Here is an 11,437-nt window from a genome sequence, read left to right on the forward strand (position 1 = left end):
CACAATTAAGTCACTTCTAAATTCCTGACCACAGAAACTGTGAAATAATTTTTTTAATTTGATAATTTTATTTTAGTCTGCAAAAACAAAATCAAGCCAAAAAAAAAAAAAAACGCTTTAAATAGGCTTTTCAAATTATGTAAATTCCTCCTTTCCAAGGAAGCAGAGGGTAGACCAGTGTAGGTTATCCCTAGGGCCACGTACATCCTGCTACAGCTGCTTGCCCTTTGTTGGGTTTAGAGCCTTCTTTGAGTCATAGTCTGGATCATTTCCCTCATCTCCTTCTTCTCCTCTTTCCTCATCTTCTTCTCTACTGTTTTATCATAATCATCGTCTTCTTCAGTAACTTCTCTGGTCAAGTATAATATTGATCTTGGGATTATATATTCATGAAAAAAATGATGACTTTTAACGTGTGCAGGAAGAATAGCTTCAGCAGCAGCATCAGATCTCCACTCTCAGGAACTTCAGGAGGGACAAACAAATGAAAGAAAGAATATTAGAAACCGTTTTGGTCACAGTACAAACAGACCCAAGTCCCTTGTTTCTGCTTCTTAGTGGTTTTCAAAATGACAGTTCTTTCCTTTTTTCCAGTCTACATGGCATCTGGTATAACCCATAATTTCTGGTCCATCATAAGAAAAGGGATCCAAGTCATCTGGTTCTGACCTCATATTATGTGTCTTAGTCAACACTTCACTTGTGAAATATTCATTGGGTTCAAAGTGAAATTTGAAGACGAAATACATAGGCTGGCATGTACCTAAGGACTTCAGTTGAGTACTTTGCAAGTGCTTCAGCATAGGTTTATCATTTTCCTGAACCATACCACTGAGCAAATCAACACTTAAAAAATAGTCAGCCAAAATTCAGAAATTCCCTTGAGGTCCTCTTTCTCTTTATCCTTTTTCTCGTCTTCAATCTTGGCCTTTACTTTTAGCCTCTCCAAAATTTCATCTTCTTCATCTGGTTTCCATTCACATTATTCTTTTTTTTTTTTTTTAATAAATTTATTTATTTTAGTTGGGGACTAATTACTTTACAATATTGTAGTAGTTTTTGCCATACATTGACATGAATCAGCCATGGGTTTACATGTGTTCCCCTTCCTGGACCCCCCACCCACCTCCCTCCCCATCCCATCCCTCTGGGTCATCCCATTGCCCCGGCCCTGAGCCCTTGTCTCATGCATCGAACATGGAATGGTGTTCTGTTTCACATATGATAATATACATGTTTCAATGCTATTCTCTCAGAACGTCCCACCCTCACCTTCTCCCTCAGAGTCCATAAAATTGTTCTATGCATCTGTGTCTCTTATTCTGTCTCGCATATAGGGTTATCGTTACCATCTTTCAAATTCCATATATATGCATTAGTATACTGTATTGTTGTTTTTCTTTCTGGCTTACTTCACTCTGTATAATGGGCTCCAGTTTCATCCATCTCAGTAGAACCAATTCAAATGTATTTTTTTTAATGGCTGAGTAATATTCCATTGTGTATATGTACCACAGCTTCCTTATCCATTCGTCTGCTGATGGACATCTAGGTTGCTTCCATGTCCTGGCTATTGTAAACAGTGCTGCGATGAACATTGGGGTACAGGCGTCTCTTTCAATTCTGGTTTCCTCGGTGTATATGCCCAGCAGTGGGATTGCTGGGTCATATGGCAGTTCTATTCCCAGTTTTTTAAGGAATCTCCACACTGTTCTCCATAGTGGCTGTACTAGTTTGCATTCCCACCAACAGTGTAAGAGGGTTCCCTTTTCTCCACACCCTCTCCAGCATTTATTGCTTGTAGACTTTTGGATAGCAGCCATTCTGACTGGTGTGAAATGATACCTCATTGTGGTTTTGATTTGCATTTCTCTAATAATGAGTGATGTTGAGCATCTTTTCATGTGTTTGTTAGCCATCTGTATGTCTTCTTTGGAGAAATGTCTGTTTAGTTCTTTGGCCCATTTTTTGATTGGGTCGTTTATTTTTCGGGAATTCAGCTGCAGAAGTTGCTTGTATATTTTTGAGATTAATTGTTTGTCTGTTGCTTCGTTTGCTATTATTTTCTCCCATTCTGAAGGCTGTCTTTTCACCTTGCTTATAGTTTCCTTTGTAGGTTCATAAATGATCTCAAATGTCTTATCAGATAGAGGTTGATAGAGAACAGCATACTTTCCTTCAAGGTCATAAACTTCCTCACAGAATTTGGCTTCTATCTGGGCACATTTAACTTGTATCTTGTTAAGATATCTCTTGTTAAGAGATAACTAATACAACATGGCATGCTACCTGTCACCTCAAAGCCAAACATCATGAGATGTTTACTTCATTAGTATCCAGTCATTCTTAGCTTTATCACTTTCAAAATCATTTTTAATGGGCTTTTTAACTACTGATTAGTTCCCTCTGCTATTTGCTACCATAGCATACATCCATGAGTTAAATCATTTATACACCCGAACAGACTTAAGTTTAATGAGGTCCCATATGGGATCTCTCTTGTCAATATTATGTCACTAGCACCTGCCACAATGCCTGATATATGGTAAACTATAAATAAATATTTGAGGAATGAATAGTTAAATGAATGAATGATTGGATGAGAATATATAAGGAGATAATATAAATGTAATGAGATAAAGAACCTATGTGTGCAGAAGCTGCTATGACAGTACAGAGGAATGGCGTTTAATTCACACCACTCCCTTATGGTGTGAATTTTTGGCAAGTTACTAATCTCTCTCTCTAAGGGACAGCTTCCTTATGCATAAAATTAGGATATAGCTCCTGCCTCATAGGGTTGTTGTACTCATAAGCTAATACCTAGTAGAAAAAAAAAATGATAATAATACTTGGGAATTTAGAAAAGAGCTCCATGAGAAATGAGTATCTCAGTAGAGTCTTTTTTTAAGATTTATTTATTAGCTGTGCTGGGTCTACATTGCTGCACTCAGGCTTTCTCTAGTTGTGGCAAGTGGGGACTACTCTTTGTTGTGGTGCGCTGACTTCTCTTCTTGCAAAGCACGGGCTGTAGGCTCAAGGCTTTTGTAGTTGCTGCATGTGAGCTCAGTAGTTGTGGCACATGGGCTTAGTTGCTCCGAAGCATGTGAGATCTTCCCAGACCAGGGATGGAACCAATGTCTCTTGCATTGCAAGGAGGATTCTTAACCACCGGACCAGCAGGGAAGGCCCTGGGTAGAGTCTTAAAGCATGAATAAAAATTAGGCAAAACAGGTGGGGTGCAGGGGTCAGAAATCTAGGCATAGAGAAAAGCAGAAACAGTTTCAGAGGTTAGAAGTAGCAAAGTGCACGTAGAAAACTCCATGCAATTCATTATCACCAGAGCATAAAATGCAATGAAGGGAAGTGGCAGAATGTGAGGCTAGAGATGGGAGGTAGGGCTAGTAACATGGAAGACTTCATATGTTATATTATGCTTTTGGAATTCTGAAAAAAATTAGGACCATTGAAAGAGAGTGGTTATATTTGCATTTTGAATAAACTATTCCGATCGGAGAAGGCGATGGCACCCCACTCCAGTACTCTTGCCTGGAAAATCCCATGGACAGAGGAGCCTGGTAGGCTGCTGTCCATGGGGTCTCGAAGAGTCCGACACGACTGAGCGACTTCACTTTCACTTTTCACTTTCATGCACTGGAGAAGGAAATGGCAACCCACTCCAGTGTTCTTGCCTGGAGAATCCCAGGGATGGCGGAGCCTGGTGGGCTGCCGTCTATGGGGTCGCACAGAGTCGGACACGACTGAAGTGACTTAGTAGCAGCAGCAGCAGCATACTATTCCAATTAACTTTAAAATCAATAAGCTTCACACCCACTGAAATGCCAATAATAAAAAAGATGGACAATAATAAGTGTTGACAAGGATTCAGAGAAATTGAAACCAGCATGCATTACCATTGAGAATGTACAATAGGCAGCTGCTTTGGAAAACAGGCAAGCAGTTCCTCAAAAAGTTAAACAGAGTTACCACGTGATCCGGCTGTTCCACTCCCAAGAATGCACCCTAGAGAAATTAAAACAATCTGTCCTCTCAAAAACATGTGCATGAACATTGGTAGCAACATTATTCATAACAGACAAAAAGTGGAAACAACCCAACGTCCCGAGTTGAAGAATGGATAGATAAAATGTGGTACAGCCATACAATGGAATCACAAAATTCGCCCATAAAAAGAAATGAAATATTAATTCGTGCTCCAACATAGATGAACCTTGAAAACATTATGCTAAATGAAAGAAGCCAGGCATAAAAGGCCACATGTTATGATTTCATTTATAAGTAAAGTTTAGAATAAGAGATAGAATGTAGATTAGTGGTTGATAGGACTTTTTCTAGGTTAGGGTAGAATAGGGAGTGACTGCTACTGCATAAGGAATTTCTTTTCCAGAATACAAAAATGTTCCGAACTTAGATTATGGTGATGGTTGAACAATTCTGTGAATTGTTCAATTGAATACTATTCAATTGTTCAATTGGATACTAAAACCATTGTACACTTGGAATGGGTGAATTTTATGGTAATGTGAATGATATCTCAAAATATTTATTTTTATTAAAAAGCCAATACTCTTTCCAACCTATTATTTTGTTACCTGGCTATTACTATTATTATTATATTATAGATTTCTCTTATATAATGTGACAAAACATATATGCTATAAAGTCATACAGTTTGTTTTACAATATTGCCTTTTGTAGCATTAAATTTTTACTTCTTTAAAATTTCCAATAAAGAAATAGTTTTAAGAGTTCCTGGTCACATACTTAAACTTTACTATTATTTCTATCATTGAAATTGTATCATTTCCAGGGCACATTGCAACTATAATATAAGGAACATTGGAGGTGGATTTTCCTTGTATAGTTGGTACTTTAAACCAAACCTAAAATATATAAATTTATGACTTCTGGGAGCAAAAGAAATAGTCTTAGAAGAATATAAATATATGTTATTGTTTTGAGTTGAGAAAAAACAAATTTTTTGTATGTGAGAAATTATTTGCTACAGCGCAGGGAATATAGTCAATATTTTATAATAACTATAAGAGTATATTCTTTAAGAATTGTGAATCACTGTTTTACATCTGAAATTTATATAATATTGTAAATCAACTACACTCCCCACCAAAAGTAAAAAAAGAGTTCTTTGCTACAAAAAAATTACCACATAATTTTTTTTCCCCACTTAAGGTTATCTTACACCACAAATCCTGAAAGATATTTGCTGACTTTCAACAAAGGGGAGATGATTGCAAAGATTCCTGCCCTCTGATGTGTATGCCTTGTATATAATCCCCTCCCCTTGAGTGTGGATCCAGTGAATATGACAGAGTATTATTCCTGTGATTAGATTACTAATCTGTGGCCTTTTGGTTAAACAAACAAACAAAAAGATTATATTTGGGGTGTGTGTGTGTGTGTGTGTGTGACTCTTTGCGACGCTATGGACTGTGGCCCGCCAGGCTCTTCTGTCCATGGGATTGTCCAGGCAAGAATACTGGAGTGGGTTGCCATGCCCTCTTCCACAGTATCTTCCCAACCCAGGGATCAAACCTGTGTCTCCTGGGTCTCCTGCTTTGGTAAGCGCACAGCACCTTGATTTCAGCCTGCTAAGGCCTTGACCAGTTCAGTTCAGTTCAGTTGCTCAGTCCTGTCTGACTCTTTTCGATCCCATGGACTGCAGCACGCCAGGCTTCCCTGTCCATCACCAACTCCCGGAGCTTACTCAAATTCATGTCCATTGAGTCAGTGAGGCCATCCAACTATCTCATCCTCTGTTGTCCCCTTCTCCTCCCGCCTTCCATCTTTCCCAGCATCAGGGTCTTTTCAAATGACTCAGTTCTTCGCATCAGGTGGCCAAAGTACTGAAGTTTCAGCTTCAGCATCAGTCCTTCCAATGAATGTTCAGGACTGATTTCCTTTAGGGTGGACTGATGTGGATCTCCTTGCAGTGCAAGGGACTCTCAATAGTCTTCTCCAACACCACAGTTCAAATTCATCAAAAGCATCAATTCCACAGTTCAAAAGCATCAATTCTGGTCAAGCATCAAGGCCTTGACCAGAGGACCCAGAAAACTCAGACAAGACTCCTGACCCATGTGTGTTGTTTTAAACTACAAGTTTGTGATCATTTTTTATGTAGCAATACAAATAATATAGAGGAGATAAGACACGAGCCAACTTCCCTTAGATTCTCTCTTTCTCTTTTTTCAATTGTGGTATTCAACATCTTACCCTGCTTTCTTTCTTTTTTTTCTTTTTCAGCCATGCGGCATGCAAGATCCTAGTTTCCTGACCAGGGATCAAACTCTTCCCCCCTGCAAAGGAAGCACAGAGTCCTAACCACTGGACCATCAGGAAATTCCCTGCCATCTTATCCATTTTTAAGAGTGCAGTTCAGTAGTAAATTTATTCACATTGTTGTAATACAGATCTCCAGAACTTTTTCATCTTGCAATTCTGAAACTCTATTCCCATTAAACAACTCCCCTTTTCCTCTCCTCAGCCTCTAATAACCACCATTCTACCTTCTGTTTCTATGAATTTGACTACTTTGCATACCTTATTCAAGTGGAATCATACAATGTTTGTCTTTTTGCCACTAGCACATTTCACCTAGCAAATTCCTCAAGGTTCACCCATGTTGTAGCATGTGACAGGATTTCTTTCCTTGTTGAGGCTAAATATTTTATTGTGCATATGAGATAGCAGGGAGCAAGGCAAAACCTTTAAAAGAAAGACAGAGCCCGAGGACATGACATAAATGTGTTAGAACCAACTAAGTCCAAGATGGCAGACCAGTCGACTTCCACTGGACCTTTGAGCCTCAGAATATATTCATTGTAACACATCAGGATACTAAATGACACAGCCACAGGTGCCATGACAGTTCCAAGGCCACCATAAAAGGTCAAATAGTAGGTGGTGGCCCAATTCTTGGAAATCCCCACCCCTTCCCTAAAATAGCTAGAATACTCCTCCCCACCTCTATAAAAACTGATGACCCTGTATGGAGTGTGTATCTCCCTGAATAAACTTTCTTTCACTTTACTATGGTTTGATCTTGAATTCTTTTCTGTTCTCAAAGCCAAGAACCCACACTTGACAGAGGTCCCAGGGACTTGACCATCCTCTTGTGCCCCACTTTCCTTCCTGCAACATACACACCACATTTTGTTTATGTGTCCATCTGTTGATAAACATTTAGTTTGCTTCCACCTCTTGACTATTATAAATAATGCTGCAGTGAACATAGCTATGTAAATATCTCTATGAGATCCTGTTTTCAGTTCTTTTGGATATATACCCAGAAGTTGGATTGCTGGATTATACAGTAGTTCTATTTTTAATTTTTTGAGAAACTACCATTATGTTTTCCACAGCAGTTGCACCACTTTATATTCCCACCAATAGCACAGTGTTCAAATTTCTCCACATCTTCCCTAATGCCTGTTACTTTTTGGGGAGTTTGTTTGTTTTCTGTTTTGCTTTTTCGGTTGCCGTATCCCTCAGCCTGCAGGATCCTAATTGCCTAACCAGGTAGGAATCCCATGCTCCCTGCAGTGGAAGTAGAGTCCTAACCACTGAACTGCCAGTGAATTCCTATTTTCTGTTTTTTTAATAATGGCCATCCTAATGGGTGTGAAGTGATATCTTACTCTTGTTTTGATTTGTATTTCTCTGGATTAGAGATGAGAATCTTTTCATGTGTGTGTTGCTTATTTTATAACACCTTTGGAGAAAGGTCTATTCACCCATTTTTATTTATTTTTTTATTATTATTTTTTTTAATGATGCATGTTCCCCTATATCCAGATTTATTCCAAGTATTTGTTATAAAAAAGTATAGATAATTGATATTTCATTTTATTTTTGTATCACTTGGACACAACATAGAAAAATAAAATTTAGAAAACTTCATAACAAAGACCATCATACAGTTTTAAGTAGTTGAGAGGAAAGGACTTATAAACCACACTGATAGCAAAAGCCAGGAGGTAAAGGTGCTCTTGCAGGACTGCTATAAGCCACTTTCATTTGGTTTGGGAAACTTACTTTCTATATGTTTTTTTTCCCCTCTATATTTAACCAAGTATGCTATCTGAAGGGGAAAATATCAGGTACACAATTATTCTCAATGTAAAATTAAATTCAACAATTAAATATATTAAATATATTTTCTAAGTTGAAATCATTCAGTAAGCTATTGACCCATTTCCTTAAGTATATTTTCTAGTTCTTTCCACTTCCTTTGTCCTGACTACAGGGTTAAGGCTTTTGGAGTTTCTTTTTTTTTTAAATTAGTTTATTTATCTATTTTTTAACTTTACAATATTGTATTTGTTTTGCCATACATTGACATGAATCCACCATGGGTGTACATGTTTTCCCCTTCCAGAACTCCCCTCCCACCTCCCTCCCTATCCCATCCCTTCGGGTCATCCCAGTGCACCAGCCCCGAGCACCCTGTATAGTGCATCGAACCTGGGCTGGCGATTCGTTTCACATATGATAATTTACATGCTTCAATGCCATTCTCCCATATCATCCTGCCCTCGCCCTCTCCCATAGAGTCCATAATACTGCTCTATATATCTGTGTCTCTTTTGCTGTCTTGCATACAGGGTTATCTTTACCGATTTACTGAATTCCGTACATATGTGTTAGTATACTATACTGGTGTTTTTCTTTCTGGCTTACTTCACTCTGTGTAATAGGCTCCAGTTTCATCCGCCTCATTAGAACTGATTCGAATGTATTCTTTTTAACGGCTGGGTAATATTCCATTGTGTATACGTACCACAGTTTCCTTATCCATTCGTCTGCTGATGGGCATCTAAGCTGCTTCCACGTCCTGGCTATTATAAACAGTGCTGCGATGAACATTGGGGTACACGTGTCTCTTTCAATTCTGGTTTCCTCAGTGTGTGTGCCCAGCAGTGGGATTGCTGGGTCATATGGCAGTTCTATTTCCAGTTTTTGGAGGAATCTCCACACTGTTCTCCACAGTGGCTGTACAAGTTTGCATTCCCACCAACGTGTAATAGGGTTCCCTTTTCTCCACACCCTCTCCAGGATTTATTGCTTATAGATTTTTGGATAGCAGCCATTCTGATGGGCGTAAAATGGTACCTCATTGTGGTTTTGATTTGCACTTCTCTGATGATGAGTGATGTTGAGCATCTTTTCATGTGTTTGTTAGCCATCTGTATGTCTTCTTTGGAGAAATGTCTGCTTAGTTCTTTGGCCCACTTTTTGTATGGGTCGTTTATTTTTCTGGAATTGAGCTGCAGAATTTGCTTGTATATTTTTGAGATTAATTCTTTGTCCGTTGCTTCGTTTGCTATTATTTTCTCCCATTCTGAAGGCTGTCTTTTCACCTTGCTTATAGTTTCCTTTGTTGTGCAAAAGCTTTTAATTTTTATTAGGTCCCATTTGTTTATTTTTGCTTTTATTTCCAATATTCTGGGAGGTGGGTCATAGAGGATCCTTCTGTGGTTTATGTCAGAGAGTGTTTTGCCTACGTTTTCCTCTAGGAGTTTTATAGTTTCTGGTCTTACATTTAGATCTTTAATCCATTTTGAGTTTATTTTTGTGTATGCTTCACCCATTTTTAAATAAATAACTAATTTATTTATTTGGCTGTGCCAGGTCTTAGTTGGGGCACCCAGGATATTTAATCTTTATTTCAGCATGTGGGATCTAGGTCCCCAACCAGGGATTGAACCCGGGCCTCCTGCATTGGGAGTGCAGAGTCTTAGCCGCTGGACTACCAGGGAAGTCCCCTTTGCCCATTTTTTAATCAAGTTAGATTTTTTATTGTTGAGTTGTAGGAGTTCTTTGTGGAATCTGAATATTAACCCCTTGTCAGATATTTGATTTACAAATATTATCTTTCATTTAGAAAGTTGTCTTTTTACTCCATTGACTGTGTCCTTTGAGGCATAAAAGTTTTAGTCTGAAGTAGTCCCATTTGTTTTGGAGAAGGAAATGGCAACCCACTCCAGTGATTTTGCCTGAGAAACCCCATGGACAGGGGAGCCTGGCAAACTGCAGTATATGGGGTCACAAAACTGGACACGACTTAGCAACTAAACCACCATCACCCAGTCCCACTTGTTTATTTTTGCCTTTATTGCTTGTGTTTTTGATGTCATATCCAAGAGACCACTCACTCCCAAGTTCAATGTCATGAAAACTGACTCTTAAATCCCAAGAATGTGCTCCAGAGAATTCCCTAGCAGGCCAGTGGTTAGGACTCCACGCTTTCACTGACGTGGCCCAGGTTAAGTCCCTGGTTGGGGAACTAAGATCTTGCAAGCCACATAGCATGACAAACACACACACACACACAATGCCCTCCAGATTCAGATTTTTCAAACTACCTGTGATGAAAGCCAAGTTTTTTCTTTCCAATCCAATACTTTCGTAAAATACAATAAAAGTTAATTACTAGAAGGTGAATTTAAATCAAAAATGCAAGCTGATATTTTTATAATTAAATGAAACAAATTATCCTGTCAAATTGCCATAAAAGTTTCTAAATGCTTGTCCTCAATTTCCATGATTATCTGGACACATAGAGGTAATACTAGCTCAAGAACTCACTCCAGTCCACAGTGCACACTCTGAGACTTTGAGTAGCACTCCTCTAGATCTTCCTCAAGGGTATGATATGGCAAATAAAGTGAAATATCCACTATGTCTTTATGTAGCCATAATGCCTCTACACAGAGCATTATATAAGCATATATAATGCTTATACACAGAGCATCTCCAAATAGTTAAGATTTCCTATAAACGCACAAGTGCGAGAATGCCTTCAACCTGACTGATCTTCACTGTGACAATGTACAGTGGTCTAAACGACTCCCCTCCATCACCAAAGTTAGTTAAAACAAGAACTCAAAAGAATAAAGAAAAGTGACTCTCACTGTATCCCAGTTCCCTGTAACAGCCCGAACACCTTTATCCTTCATCCCCCACTTAGCCAACCAAAATCCTACAATTAGCAAAGAAGGATCCTTTTCTGTGTGTAAAGGTAGGTGTAGAACTAGTCAAAGAATTTTTACTTCTTTTACTTTAGCTCAACGTTTTAGGAGAGAAATCAACACAAGAGGTTAGAGGAAATGCTTCTGATTCTGTTGATGTCACATCATCTCACTAAGAAAAGCTGTGGAACTCATTATTATGGCAGTGCCACACCTGTCCTTTTTGCAACATGTGTCAATAGAGCTCTGCTGCTGCTACTGCTAAGTCACCTCAGTCATGTCCAACTCTGTGCGACCCCATAGACGGCAGCCCACCAGGCTCCGCCATCCCTGGGATTCTCCAGGCAAGAACACTGGAGTGGGTTGCCATTTCCTTCTCCAGTGCATGAAAGTGAAAAGTGAAAGTGAAGTGGCTCAGTCGTGTC

The 11,437-nt window shown here is 38.9% G+C and overlaps 1 pseudogene; it reads right to left on the reverse strand.

The window, feature by feature from the left end:
• Window positions 1-210: 210 nt before the first annotated feature.
• LOC145515498 (nucleosome assembly protein 1-like 1 pseudogene) lies at window positions 211-11,000 on the reverse strand (annotated as a pseudogene).
• Between the last annotated feature and the right edge of the window lie 437 nt (window positions 11,001-11,437).

Source organism: Giraffa tippelskirchi, chromosome 1 (genome assembly GCF_054371585.1).
Source record: "Giraffa tippelskirchi isolate mGirTip1 chromosome 1, T2T-mGirTip1v1.2.pri, whole genome shotgun sequence".
Classification (NCBI taxonomy): domain Eukaryota; kingdom Metazoa; phylum Chordata; class Mammalia; order Artiodactyla; family Giraffidae; genus Giraffa; species Giraffa tippelskirchi.